Here is a 15432-nt window from a genome sequence, read left to right on the forward strand (position 1 = left end):
CAGCTCAGGTCTGAATGCGTCTTTGTGGAGAGGGTCAGGAGAAGACCAGGGGGACCGCACGTAAGCAGCGCCCCTCTATGGCACACCTGCACTGACAAGGGAGCTTGCACGCATAGGCCAGCCATGTGTGAAGCTTGGCGCCAGGCTTAAGATGAGTGCATCCCTCCTGCCTCTCCATCAACCACTCTGGGCTCCCCTCCCAATTCTCCCCAGTAGAGTATGTTCTGCTCCCGCCCTAGGCATCCTCCTGGGGCGTTATTACTCTCTTACCTTGCGTGTCTCGGCTTGGGTTATTCTCTCCCCTGCTTGCTGAGGACATCTTTATCCTTCGAGGCCCAAGGTAAAGTGCTGTCCATGTCGTGAAGCTTTCTCCTCTTATCCAACCAGAAGGGAACTCGTCTTTGTTCTCTTGAAAGTTCTCCAGCCTTTACTTAGACCTCTGCGCAGTAGTGACACAGGATGGCGGCCACTGTTGTTGTCAACGTGTTCGTCTCATGTACTAGATGATAAGCTTCCTAAGGGTAGGCTCATGGACATTTGTTTTCATTGTTCAGCATGGTTTCTTACACCAAGTAGGGACTTGGCTAGTAGTTAAAGAAAGAAGGAAGAAAGGAAGGAGTGTCAGGAATAGAGGAATAATGAAAAACACAGTGGAATCCCAAGCTGGAGAAAACCTTAGTGATCACCTAATCTCAGTTCCCTCTGTAACAGTCCTCAGATGTGTCAATCAAAAATTGTTTATATATTTGTTTACTTTCAAAATAGTTCAGCCCATGTACAAGTGGTTTTATTTTCCCTTTCTGGGAAAGAGGGGGAAATGATAAATTACATAGATAAGAAAGGATATTACATAGATAAGAAAGGATGTTGAAATTTTGATAAAGTACAGAAATATAAAATACTATTTTTATAGGGAAGAGAGAATAATAAAAATTATCATGAGACAGTGAGCAATCATTTAACTTCACTGATTTTTTTCTCCTGAAAGAGGCCACTATAATCATTTCTTGCTATTCTGAGCATGGTATTTGTGCTGCTGCAGGTTTCTGTGCTCTTCTTTGTCAGTTTGAGCCATTCCCTGGTATGAAAGTGACAAGTGGTGGTGGTGGAAGCTGACAGAATGAGGTGCAGGGATGCGTCTTGCTCATTTTTTGGGTGGGGGTGGAGACACAGAGCCTTCTTACACGCATTTAGGCTTCTTCTGCTGTTTGCAGCATGAGTGAGTGGTTGCCATATCTGAAATGTATCTCAGAAAAAATCTAATCTCTACCACCCTCTTATACCCCCTCTCCACCAAAAACAACCCACGTGTCTTAGGGCCACATCACACAAACACATTCCATGGCTGTCTACTTTAATCATGAAAGACTAGAGAACTTTTGTTTGTTTCTGCATTTGTGTTTCCTAGCTGTCCCAGTGAAAGGGAACTCCCTGGTGACCTGGGGGTATTGAAGTGAGCTTTTGCTGTGGCTGCATAATGTGTATGGTGTTCTTGGGCAAGCAAGCTCCTGCTGTTGGCTTTTTGATTCCATTCCTTTAATATCACCATGCCTCCCTCCAGGCTCGCTGCTCTAATACTCCCACCTGTTCACTGGCTTTGGGGGGATGTTCACATCCTGATGTAAAACGTGGTTCACAGTCCTCAACCACTGGCCTTGGCTAGTTCACTCAGCTTCTTTTGAAGCACATGATGGGGTAGAAATTGAAGGATCGGCGCAGACACGTGCGTAGGCAGGTAGATCGAGGCACGTGCAGAAGAAGCTACGTGTGCCCTACAAATGACTCTCATCTAAAGTAGCTAAAATCTATCCTGTTCTATTCATTAGAAATGGTCCATGAGGAAAGATCTGATGGCAATGTAAAACTAAGTTTTAAAAAGTCCCGTAGAAATGATGGCCACTGAAGGGAATTAAGAGTTAACAGTTTTGATGATTTCAAGTGTATAAGAATCTAAACCTGGAGCCATCTAGAGGGAGTTATTTTTAGTAGATATCTAGTGCTCAGAGGTCTCTGTGGCTTTCAGGGCCAGAGCATTGCTTTAGTCCAGTAGTTTCTGAAAGAAGAGAAATCATAGAAGAGACATTCCATAGGTAGACTGAACAAAAGACAAGACTAGAGTATGATTTTTTAAATGTTAATTGGTCAGTCAATAAATCCTGGTTTGGTTGCAAGGATGAGAAATTCATTAAAGCTAATTTTAGAAATGGCAATTTTGAACGTGACTGACATGGAATACAGCTTTAAGAAATAAAGCTCAGGGTTTCCCTGGTGGCACAGTGGTTAAGAACCTGCCTGCTAAAGTCACACTTATTTTTTCTCCCACTTATAATGTCATCAGACAGATCTATCATTAACTGCACTTCGCTTTTATTTTTTCAGAAATGCAGATAAATCATCAAGCTAAAATACAAGAGGAAGCAAATGGTAAGTGTTATTGCCACCCTTTGTCTTTTTAATTATCTGAAATAATTTATTTCTCTTTTAAGATTACCTGCCTTGTACAATTTTTAATATATTCTTATTGAGTTTAAACTATTGATTAAAAATACTTAAAATGAATCTAGAAACAGGTATTAAATTATAGCTTGATTTATAAAGAAACGAGCGCAAGCAACTTTAGCCACAAAAGCTTTTTCCCTTCAATAATTTAAATGTATGGGGAAATAATTATTTTTCAAAGAATTAATTTCTATTAATATACATTTTTTAACCACTAACTTTGCATATTGGTTTCTCAGTTTTGTTTTTAAGTCCTTTGAGATTAGCTTTTGCTCTTAGATCCCCTTAAAATCAACGTGCAACTGTGTTATTATGTTTACACTTTAAAGCTGATCTGAATGAGGTAAATATGGATTCCTAATATGCATGTCAAGTCAACAAACCTCTATGTTTTCAAACATGTTTGTACTGTGTGTGGTAATTTGAAGCCAGGCAAGGTTTAATGCTAGCATTATTACACGCATAAAGTCCTGTACCGACTAGGATGGTTGCTGGGATGCAAGCATCATGTCCAAGCTGATAATTAGCAGTTGCATTTATTGATATTAGAAATTCTTATATTTTACTTTATGTTTTTTAGTTATTTATAGAGAAAAGCCTGTGCATGTATTAATATGGACAGAATTTTATTAATGTTCTGGAATCACTTAGTAATTTTAAGGGGTCTCAAAAGGTCTCTGTCTTACAATAAGCCCTTAAGTAATAAAGCTTGAAATGACATTCTAAGTAGAAAATTATCCATTAATTCCAGAACTTGGCAGGGCACATATGAATAATAGAGGCTAATAGTTTTAAACTGAAGATTCTAATTAAGGATGGAAATGTTGAAATTCCTTTGTTAATAATATTAGCCATGTAATCAATATAAGTGTTACCGAATATAGTGAAGTTACATTATACAGCAGAGGTGTTTACCTAGGAGTTTGGTAGATATAGTTTATCAGTGTTATTTTCGTTAAAATAAACTATTATAAGGTGATTTTTCTGGTTATTATTTCTGTGGTTTTAGTTTTTTCTTATGGCCTCACTAAAATGTCTTCTTTTTTTTAACATCTTTATAGGAGTATAATTGCTTTACAATGGTGTGTTAGTTTCTGCTGTATAACAAAGTGAATCAGCTATACGTATACATATGTCCCCATATCTCCTCCCTCTTGACTCTTCTTCCCACCCCTCTAGGTGGTCACAAAGCACCGAGCTGATCTCCCTGTGCTATGCGGCTGCTTCCCACTAGCTATCTATTTTACATTTGGTAGTGTATCTATGTCCATGCCACTCTCTCACTTTGTCCCAGCTTACCCCTCCCCCTCCCCGTGTCCTCAAGTCCACTCTATACGTCTACGTCTTTATTCCTGTCCTGCCCCTAGTTTCTTCAGAACCTTTTATTTTTTTAAGATTCCCTATATATGTATTAGCATACGGTATTTGTTTTTCTCTTTCTGACTTACTTCACTCTGTATGACAGACTCTAGGTCTGTCTTTGTTTTTTACAGTACTAATGTGGATTAATCACAGACCTTAGTTTGTAAGACACTATCATTTGTCTGTGAATGATCCTCTTTTATTTTATTTCATTTTTAAATTCTGAAAAATATGATCTTTAATATGTCTTGGGATATTGTTACCAAAAGTGGGGTCCGTGCTCCATTTCAATATGATTCTAGAAATACATTGATAGTCTTATAGTTAGGTGAATAAGCTAATTTATGGTGTGGCAAGAACCTTGAGAAGTTAGGAAGTCTAACCTGATGAGGCAGGGTTCCCTTGTGGTTAAGTGCTGAGGAGCAACCATGAGCCTTAGATTTTGAAAGTATATGAAGCACATTTACATAATTCATCCCTTTTTATGTTGCTGCATAAAATATGCTATTTCAGTGTAATGGTAGAAGGAAAGGAAAAAGAAGGCATCAGCTGAGCTAATTTCATTTTGGGGTGATTAATAATAAGTACAATTAGGTACCACCACTAACTCTGTGCCATGTTTAATGAACTACCACAGTTATCTAAGACATATTTTCCAAAGCTTGACACCTTATAAACATAAATATAATTCTATAGGTAAAATCATTGCCCTAGTAAAACTGCATTTCTGAGTTAGACTGGACTTGGTCATGAGATAATATTTTTAATGTATATTGCTGGATTGAATTTTCTAACTCGTCAGTGCCTTCTGTGTAACGCTGTTATAGCTAGCCACTATACTAAACCCTCTTATTAATGCCAATAAGTTTATATTAATCCTATAATAATAAGTACATTTAAATTAATTCTAATTCTAATAAATTTTCACAAGATACTTTTGAATGATCTGGAAAAACAGCCATATCACGTGTGAATAATCATGCACCTTTTCTTGTCCTAAGATGCTATCTAGGTCCCTGGTACAATGTGGAGAAGCAGTAATGGCAACATTAGTAGTGAACACATATAGGATTTGCTCTGTCAGTGCTGAGTGTTTCAGATATATTCATTTATGTAATCATCACAATAACCCATGAAGTAGATAGTATCACTGCTCCATTTTACAGGTGATGAAACTAAAGGACAGGAAGCTTTTTGTTTGTTTGATTTTTTTAGCTTGCCTGAAGTCACACAGGTGGGAAATAGCAGATTTAGAATCTGAATCCAGATGGTTTGACTCCATAGCCTGTACTGTTCTTGCTTTAAAGGAGCGCCTTCTAACTTCCCACAGACATTAAGAATGTGTGTGTTTATGTGTGTGTATATATCATCTATATCTTTGGATTTACTTTGTTGTGTTATTTTTCTAACTTATGAGGCCATATTTTTGGATCTTTAGCTTTCAACATCATTCCAGCCCAAGTGAAAGGATGTTTTTAACTGTCAAGGGAGATTATTATCGTTACTGTTGTTACCCTTATTAATCTCTTTTCCACCTAGAACCTTTGTGGAGACAAATTGTGTTTCTGCTAAACCCCCTTTGCTGACAGTTATTTGCTGGCCCACCTCTCACCAAGGCTGCAGCCCCTTTGGGCTCACTTCCAAAGTTGCCAGGCCGACCTGCTCCCACCTGCTCGGGAGCTCAGCCCGGGACCTCAACACCTCCACAACAGCTCAGCCGGGCTTTCTTGTTTTTTTTTTTTTTTTAAATTTTATTTATTTTATTATTTATTTGGTTGCACCAGCTCCTTAGTTGCAGCGTGTGGGCTCCTTAGTTGCGGCCGGCAGCCTCCTTAGTTGTGGCATGCGAACTCTTAGTTGCGGCATGCCTGTGGGATCTAGTTCCCTGACCAGGGATCGAACCCGGGCCCCCTGCACTGGGAGCGTGGAGTCTTACCCACTGCGCCACCAGGGAAGTCCCTAGCCATCTTGATTTCAACTGTGCTCACCCCTTGGTTTCTGCCTATAGCCCCTTTTATCATTATTGTTATTTGGCCCTGGGGATTTTTTCTTAACTTCCTTGGGAATGAAATAATGAACTAAAAAGTTTGGGGTTTTGAGGGTTTTTTTTGTGTTTGTTTTTGCCATTTATTTGGAATCTAATGGTGTTATAGTGCAGGGGGTGGGGGGGGCGGTAAAAATCTCATCCCAGAAAACTGGCTCAGAAGTATTAGAAACTGGTCTTAAGTCAAGCAGTTAGTGAAAGAAAGAACTCAGCACTTAACCATTATACAAAACTGCTTTACTCTAAATGACTCTGCTTCCTGCACGCCCTCAAGGGGTTCTGACTTGAGGGACTGTAACACTCTTGGAGCAGTTACTTCTTTGTTTACAGGCAATGCCAACTCTTTGTAACATGATTATTAGCAACTTGGTGGATTATCTGTGGTAAATAGGTTAAAATATTTCCTGTCTTCGTGATTCTATTTTCCATATATGCTCACTGGCCTCACAACCCACATGGCATCTGCTCTGGGGAAGAAACTGAAATTTCATTACTAGCCTCAGCTAGACATAATTAAGAACATAAACTATCCTATGAAATCCTCCTGCATCCCGAATTTAATGTTGACGGCTTGGGGTTGCCCCCTGCTCCGATCACTTATGGCACAGTGTTCAGTGGCTGTGTGGACAGTAATGAGCTCCTGCGCCAGAACCTTCTGCCCGTGATAGTCTGGCTTCCCGGAGACGAGGACACACCGGGGGTGCCTGGGAACCGGTGGGGGGGGGTTAGGGGCCAGCGTTGCAGAGAAGTGCCCGCAGTGTGTGCAGCGGACGTGCCAGCAAAGCTGCCTCTGGGCTTGCCTCACCAGCCCTGACATGCACAGCCTGCCACCGGGTCATCCAAGTCCAGGGACTAACGGGCAGGAGGCGGCCGTGTGTGAACAGGTGTGGAGCCCGAGGAGGAAGAGGGGAGCCTAGCGCGCTCTCCCCAGCAGAGGCCGGATGTTTGCTGGGACTTGCTGTTCGGTGCCCGGAACCTTCGGCCTGGGTCTCAGGAAGAGCTATGTGAGAAGCCAGGAAGAGGCCACAGGGCTTCCCAGGCCCCTGCTTGGCTTTCACCTCATTTTCTCCTGCCATTAAATAACGAGTGTTTGGCTAGTCATTCATGTGCCACTGATTCTAGAATATTGGTCCACACCTTTCCCTGACTGTGACAAAAAGCCCATAATTCAACACAGTAATTGAATGGAATGGATTTGACATTAGCACAGAAATACCGTGATCTCAGCATCTTCAGAGTATCCAACAGCTATGCAGACACATTGCCACAAAGAGCCTACTTTCAACCAGTTTGTGTTTAGAGATAATTCACAGATAGCCTAGTACGGTTTGGGGTGAAATAAATTCATCAAGTGGTTCTTACTTCATCTGGGGCAAGGTTTCTCAACGTTGAGACTGTTGACGTTTGGGGCTGGATCATTCTTTGTTGTGGAGACTGTCAAATATATTGTAGGATGTTTAGCAGCAGCCCTGGACTCCGCCCACTCCATGCTAATAACGTTCAACCCCAGTTGTGACCATAAAAAATGTCTCTAGGCATCACCAGATGTCCCCTGGAGGCAAACTCAGCCCCCTGTGGGGATCCACTGAACTAGAGAATAGTGGTTCTGTTGGAAAAGGGGGCTGAGGGGTGTCGGAAGGGGGCAGACTGCATCTGCTACAAATGTTTGCAGTTATAACATGTCCTGGCCCATATACTCTTCCAGAACCTTGCCGATTCCTCATCAGAAGGTGGAGTCACCTGGGCAGACGTTTAAGACTCCCTCAGCTAAGCGTGCGGGCAGAGGTCACGCTATGTGACATTCCTGCTGTGCACTGCAGGTCCTGAAAGGCGATGCTGCTTCTGCCTGGCTCGGCCTCTCTCTCTGGGGATGTGTGCAACCCAGCCCCCAGGCTATGGGGGGACCGAGACCACATGGAGAGGTCTGCTTGCGGAGACACAGAGGCTGTTGCCCTGAGCCCTGGCGGAGCTTCCAGTCACGTAAGAGCCATCCTGGAAGCAGATCCCCCCGCCTGCAATGGAACCACCCCAGCTGACACCGTGTGGAGCAGAGAAGAGCCTTTGCTGCCAAGCCTGCCCCAAACTGCAGACTCGTTGGCAAAAGCAGCAATCATTGTCGTCTTACGGCATTAAGTTTAGGGTGGTTTGCTGCACAGCAATCGATGACCACAGCAGCAGACCTGGTAGAGGGTATAGCTCACGTAGACGTGCATACCTCAGTCAAGACTTGACTTCTGCATAAAATGAAGTTCATGGGTTGCTGTGCTAGTGACTGGCGTACAGCGATGTGCTTCTGAAGGTAGGTTTGGACCTAGTAAATTGCTCGGCGATCAGAACACAAAGTACTTGAGAATTGTTAGCAAATACCCACAGGGAGGCCTCTAGGCCAGCCAGAGGGAGGTGGTGGTGAGCAGAGGTGGAGGGGCACGGGGAGGGTTAGCGGCGAGTGTAAGTCTGAGGAGGTTTGTGATAGGACGAGGAAGAAACGCCTCTGATGAGAAGCTGGAATCCAGGCTGAGGCTGGTCCCAGGGAACCTGGGCACCTGACAGGAACTTGCCTTTTAACTGTGATGCTGTCTTCCCTGCCAAGGATCAAGGTTTGAAGTGGAGCTGAATATACTACCCAGAGGGCCAGGGGATTCGTGGTAAACTGCCCTAGAGAACAGTCATTCTATCTGAATAGTGACATGTAACAGGTTCCAGCATGCAGAGAGGCTACTGAGCATCTTGGTTAATAGTGTGGATTCTAAATCTTGATGGCACCACTTACTCCCTGCATGGCTTGGGTAAATCACTGTATTTCCCTGTGTCTCGGTTCCTTCTTATGAAAGGAAGACAATAATAGAAATGATCAGGCTGCTGTGAAGATTAGGTAAAATTATATCTATAAAGCACTAACACAGACCCTGGTGCATCTTATGTATGCAGTAGATGCTCATTTTTAAACTCATTTCCCTGGTGATGAGATGTATCATGGGTCTTGAGCCTCTGGCAGCAGCCCCACTGGACCAGCCTCTGGGCTGGAGAGGGGAGCAGGCTGCACCGCTGTCCACGGTGTCTGGTGCTGCTTCTCCATTTAGAACTGGGGTGTCCCTCACCACAGCAATACTTACTGAACAGAACCAAAGAAACGACAAAAGAATCACCCTAATCCAATATCAATAGGAAATATATAATAGAGTCACTGCTGATAGTGTTCTATGGTTGTTTTCTGGACTTAAAGTGGAGAATATTAAGCATTGTTTGAAACCATTTTATTCTAGGAAGCCTAACTGTTTCTAATTCAGAATCAAATTTTTCCCAACTCCTGTGTAGTCATCATGTAATTTCTCTATTGCTTTACGTGTATAATAGGATTAATAATATTTGTCTCTTGGAAGAATGAAACTATTTGTAAAGTACTTAAAAATTTCAAAAAAATCTCATGATCCTCTTATGATGTTGTATTTTGAAGGACTTGTGCGTTTATATACATAGAACTGTTTGGAGATAAAATTATCAAAATTAGAATAAAGTGATAATTTGTCTTATTTACAATATCTTTGCCAATCTTACTGAAATGTATTTACTTACCCTTCAAAATTTGGGTCATACGAGGTCAATATTGTTTCTATTATCTTTGTGCTAATAACAAGACCAATTATGAGGTAAATAACAATGTCCTTGTCCTTTGTACAAAAAATATCACTAATGACATATCATCAGAAAGACTTGTTCTTTGTTAATTGAGAAATATTTTTATGTTGTGCTGAAACAGTCCTAATAATACCTTGAATGCCCTTCCTCACCCATGAGGTCTTTACTTTTCAAAATACTTCTTAACAGATCCCCACATGTTGTATGCATCTTTCACTCATTCTTCGTCTGAGAGGCTACCGTGTGCTGGTGTTGTGCTAGGCGTTGGGGACACAGGGACATTTAAGATAGAAACGTGCCCTTCAGAGCATGGGAGGCATGGAGAGGTGGCATTAATTTACATGTCTAAGGGCTGAAGTGTGCCCGGGTCCAGGAGAGCAGGGGCAGGCTTCATTCTCTTGACTGGGAAGGGAGTCTGGAAACGCTCCTTAGAGGGGGCGACCTTGAGCTGAGCCCGGGGTCAAAGGTGTTCACGGGGGTGGGGCCTGTGGGGGGAGGAGAAGAGGTAGGGGAGGGACAACCTGGCTGAGCCTGGAGGTGGGAAGGGGCCCTCTGGATGGCTGGAGGGTGGAGCAAAGCAAAGCCGACCTGTGAGAGGGGCCTCGGGGTCAGAGGCTGCTTTCGGGGGTGCTGCGGCTCGGCGGGTATCAGTATCACCAGCAGAGTTGAGTTAAGCATTTCACAGGCTCGCTGATCTGTAAGTAAGGTTAAAATACCACTGTGGAAGTAAAGATAGGGAAAGGCCCCTCTCAAGGAGCCAAGGGACGGTGGCTGGAAGGAATTCTTGGATTCACCACCTGGCGTTTAGGGGACCCTCCCCTGGGGGCTTCGGGGTGGAGGCGGATCTGTTTAACTTCAGGGCCTGCAGTTCTTTCTCTTCCATCTCCCCTGCGCCGACGCTCCCCTCCACCTAGCAGGCGCTGCGCAAGCATCTCTGTGGCAGCGTGGTACCTGTCTTCATAGGCTGACCCCACCTTCCCTTCCCATAACCAGGCCCGCGGAGGTGCATCTGCACAGGTGCACTGGGTTTTGTTACCTTCACTGCATCTCCCTGTGATGCTTGGGTACGTGTCAGGGGCATGTGCTGCTGTGTGTGTGTCATCAAGCAAAGTGTGCCAGTCCCATAGTTTTTACTGTGCTTTGTGTGACTTCATGGCAGGCAGCTTGAAGACTTTTCCCTCAGTATGTGAAAAAGCAAGTACATGGTAAGAGCTTAATTTACACGCATCCTCCCTGCGTTTCTTTGAGTATTCATTCAGTGGAGAGCTGCCAAGTCACTGAAACCACGTCTAAACGCAGAAGTTTCTATATTCAACCACAGGGGCAATTTTCTGAGCCACAAAGTCAAGTCCATGAACCCCTGTAACAGAATGCACAGAATAAGGTAAAGATGAAATGCTCGGATCTAAGAAAGGGCTTTGAACTCCACCAGCTACAGGGACTTTGTTCACCAAAATAACTGGCTCATGCCTTCCTGAAGATAAACCTCCAATTAGTAAGAAAATTTGGAGAGGAAAAAGTTAACAGCAGGCCTGCAGTCTATTTTTTTTCCCCTTTACCTGGGAAATGAAAGGGATGCCTCAGTCAAATCCCCTGCATACATGCTAACAATCAGACCTCCTGGAAAAAACACAAACGGTATCTGTAAGTAAAAAGATAATTGAGAGCTCCTGCCTGTGAAATGGCCTCAACAGCTGCTCCAGTTTTCTCTGCACAAGAAACCACCCCAAAACTTAGTGGCTCGAAACAGTGATTTATTGTTATCTTTTATTTGTTATCTTTCAGTAGATTGATGTGGCTCAGCTAAGTGGGTTCGCCTAGGTGAATCTCCTGTGATATCAGCCCGATAGTTCTGCAGCATGCTATCTGAAGTGCCGCTGCGGGTGCTCACCTGGAGTTACCTACCTGCCTGAAGCCTCGCTGGGTGCCTCCGGGGGCCACGGGAGAGAGCGTTCTGACAGACCCAGGCTGACTTGGACTCGCAAGTCCCAGAATGTCAAGGGCCAAGGGCAACCCAGACTCACGGGGAGGGAAATAGACTCCACCTCTTTACAGAGCGGTAGGGTGGTCACATTGCAGAAGAACAAGTGGGTTGGGAGTTGTCAGTGAGGACTTCTCTAAATCATGCAGCATGACACAGCAGGATACGCCTGGTTTGTCCAGGCTGCCTGTTGTAAATAAACCTGGTGTTTGTGGATTGGGGCATGCTTGGAAACTGTTACGTGAGCTGGGAAATCAGTGGGGCGTGATTGTTCTGCATTGCCTTGTTTATATCCCACATGTCCAATCTGAACCAGCACATGTTCTAGTGCAGGCTGGAGAGGACCTTTTTGAGTTGTATTGGTCATCTAGGGCAGGCGTCAGAGAACTTTTATGATAAAGAGCCAATTATTATGCATCTTAGGCTTTGCAAGCCATGTGGTCTCTGTGGCAGCTACTAATCCCTGCCATGTAGCACAGGAGCTCCCACGGACAATCCATAAACAAACGAGGGTGCTGGTTCCAGTGACACTTTAATTACAAAAACAGGCGGCAGGTTGGATTTGGCCAGTGGGCCATAATTTGCCAACCCTGGTCTATGATCTTTCCAAAGGAAGAACGCTTAGCTTGCGGTTTGCTAGTGAATCACCAGTAAGCTTGGTATTAGGTGAGATCTATAAACTCTGTTGAGTCGGATTTCCTAATTTGACTCACGTGGTCCCTTAGAGCCTCTTGAATGTCCATCACAAGGCTTGTATGTAAAATGGACACTTAATATCTGTAAACCAGCTGGTTAGCAAGTATTATGTAATTCCAATTGTTGGCATAGCTTTATATCCTGAAGTTCAGGATTTTCTAGTTCAATTGTATATATACTTATTGCCCTTAGGTGCATAGAAATGTCAAACGACAGAGCCTATACTTTTCATTGTTAAAGTGAAAGTTTGTTAAACCTCACTTCCTTATTGACAAGAAATCCAAACTTATTATGGGCTATTTAGAGATCATAAAGTATATCTAGACTTCTTTAAAAATATTTTGGACACAAAAGAACAATAAACCTACTAGGACGAATTCTCCAAGAAAATTTTTCTTTTTTCTGTAGCAGGATTTAGCATCTTCCCAAATTTAAGGTCAAAAGCCAACAAAAAGAGAATAAAATGGGACAGTCTGAGGTAGATTATCAACAATGGCATTTTTAAAGCCTTTCAAAACACTGGTAAACATAAGAAATATTTAGACTTCAATTACATGAAATTCTCTTTCTTCCTTTGGGAGTTTTGAGTTAATGGAAATGATTTCTAAAGAGGTTAACAGATGACAGTATTTTTTGATATGATTCCTTGGTTGAATAGATAGCAGCTACAAGGAAAGGAAAAAAAAAGAAAAACTTGTATAGACAGAATATCCAAACTCATGTTCTTTTGATTTTTTTGGTGAAAAAAGTTTCACAGATTACAGAAGAAAACTTGTAACTGTGACACATATTATAAGCAACACAAAAATTATGAACATATTTTTAACTGATAAAAATCAACTGTTTCTCAGGACAGTAAAACTTTTAAATATAGACTCAGAGTGTTCCTCTATGTTATTTTCTACAAATGTTCCTATTTTGTATTTTAGATATTGAGACATTCTTAGAGAAGTTAAGTGATCATATTTTAAAAGTATACTATAGAAATATTGGAAAATACTTACTTTCATCCAGCGGTAGAAAAGAAAATTTTGCCCAGGAAAACTTGAAAATCAACAAAAATCATCACATTAGATATTTCATTAGTAACCCCACCTTTAAAGCTCATGTCCTGGTGACATGCTAATTCCAAAAGGGAAGAACACAAGAGTATTATCTAAATCCATGGATCATTGTTGTTTGTCTCTGTTTTAGTAAACAAGACATCCAAGCTGATGTGCAAACTCATTCCTGACCTTCTTCCCATGAGAGCATGATGCCAGGTCCCAGGGCAGGCTCAGGTGGCAGGGAAGGAGATGAGGATGAGATGGGAAAGATCTAAAAAAAGGAAAGAAATTCTTTAACTTCTTGAATTATTCATCAAAGCCCAGGTGGAAAGCATTCTATAAGAATGGATATCGTGATAGGATTCTCAGTGGAATTATAGTCTGAAATTTGCATGTTTCCTATTTTCCTACATGAATAACAGGTCCTCACAGCATACTTGCCACAGGGTAGGAGGGGAGGAGGGGTCCTTTCTCAGGTCTGTACTCCTGGGCCATCTTGGCACCAAGCCTTAAGCTCCGCCTTCATTATCAAATCTAACATTACGCAAAATTTACTTGACACAAGTTGTGTTAAAGCAATCAGATATATAAATGATCTTTGTGGACACACTGGAGAGGGGAGAATAGCATTATGTATTGAAAGGAAGATAACGTCTTGGTGGAGACGTTGCTGAGAACTCAGGTGTCTGGGTTGGTGGTGGGTCTTAATCACATTTTGAAAATGTAAAAAATACTCACAAGGTGGTGTGTGTTCATGGAGCCTTTGGAAATAACAATAAAGACGTCTTTAAGTTGTCCCTACAATCCAGGGATGACCCATGATGAGTAGACTGTGTGTCCTGCATAGATTTCCAGCTGACAGGACCTCATCCTCTGTCACGCTTGACTGCCTGGTGTGCCTCAGTGTCAGAGGGTTTACTGCTGCAGGGTTGATGGTAGAGTTTTCTGAAGTGCACCAAATGATCAAATAAATACCATCTCAATTTGTCTTTCCAACTAAACAATCGTAGAACAAGCTGCAGATCTTTTTAAAAGGTGTTTTCTGTCATGCTCTGCTCGCTCAGCCTTCCTGTGTTCCCAGCACCACCAGGGCAGGGAGCTCAGCCATCCATTCTGCTTACATGACATGTTGTCTTTCTTTATTTCAAATCCCTCTTTTCTTCATCCTCCCTCTCCCAAACCCAGCTTCCTTTGCTAGGTCCTACATACAACATTCCAACCCTTAGGGGACTGCAGTACTTTTCCTTGAAAAAGCTTTTAGCTCTTTTTGCTTTGTTCTTAGGTCTTCCGCATCCTCACCATGATTCCACTCGGATCTCTAAAGTGTGTCACTAGCCCCGGCTTGAAAGGGTGACTTCTAGTGCAGATAATGCCTTCATGTTAGGCTGTCAGCAAGTCTGTCACCCATTCCCACCCACACACCTGACAGTGATGCCTAAATAGACTCCTAAATCTGCCAGCCAAACACCTAGTGCTAAATTCCCCCAAAGTATCTGTTGTCATGAAAAGCCCACTGCTTATTTGCTTTGTAATTAAAATGCTATAATATTGCCAGAACTTTTCTACATGGTACCTTCCAAAAGGGAGTCCATGATTAGCAATGATTTTAATACTTCTTAACTTCACAAATTATTCATTTCATAACTAAGTAGATTACGTAGAATTCCTCATTTCCTAATATCAGTGTGGCTTTCCTCCACAATTTCATATTGATTTCCTTTTTCCTTCGCAGAAGGAGATTGGAAGGTGACTGTTGTCACTGGGGATCTTGAGAATGCCGGCACCACGGCAACAGTATCCCTTTATGTCTGTGGAGAGACGAGATGTTCAGGTCCTATTATTTTGGGATCTGGGAAACACCAGCTGTTTAACCCCAACCATGCAGATATATTCAAGGTAAAATTGATATAACTTTCTTACTAAGACATATTACAGTACACATTCTCAAGATGGAATAGAGAAAAGTTTTGTTTGTTTGCTTTGGTATTGCGTTTGCATTACATTTTCTCAGTAAACATGAAATCTTTTATCCTGAGGGAGCTGGGAAACAAGAATAATGACAGGAATACAAGACTTTTGTTTCTCCCGTGCTTCTTATTTGCATAAAGCCAACAAAGTATATGAACTTTAGAAAGTTAAAGAATTCGAGTGAAAACATGTACTCCTAG

At 42.4% G+C, this 15432-nt stretch overlaps 1 long non-coding RNA gene across 1 annotated transcript in view; it reads left to right on the forward strand.

Annotated features, from left to right (window-relative positions):
* The window catches only part of LOC308630327, a 60722-nt gene extending 55815 nt beyond the window's left edge, over nt 1-4907 (forward strand). Inside the window, exons 2-3 of the long non-coding RNA XR_014017822.1 lie at nt 2380-2424; nt 4863-4907. This is a non-coding gene — a long non-coding RNA (uncharacterized lncRNA). The remainder of the gene's footprint in view (nt 1-2379; nt 2425-4862) is intronic.
* Nucleotides 4908-15432: the final 10525 nt, after the last annotated feature.

This window comes from Mesoplodon bidens (assembly GCF_964165515.1).
Source record: "Mesoplodon bidens genome assembly, chromosome: 16".
Lineage (NCBI taxonomy): Eukaryota > Metazoa > Chordata > Mammalia > Artiodactyla > Ziphiidae > Mesoplodon > Mesoplodon bidens.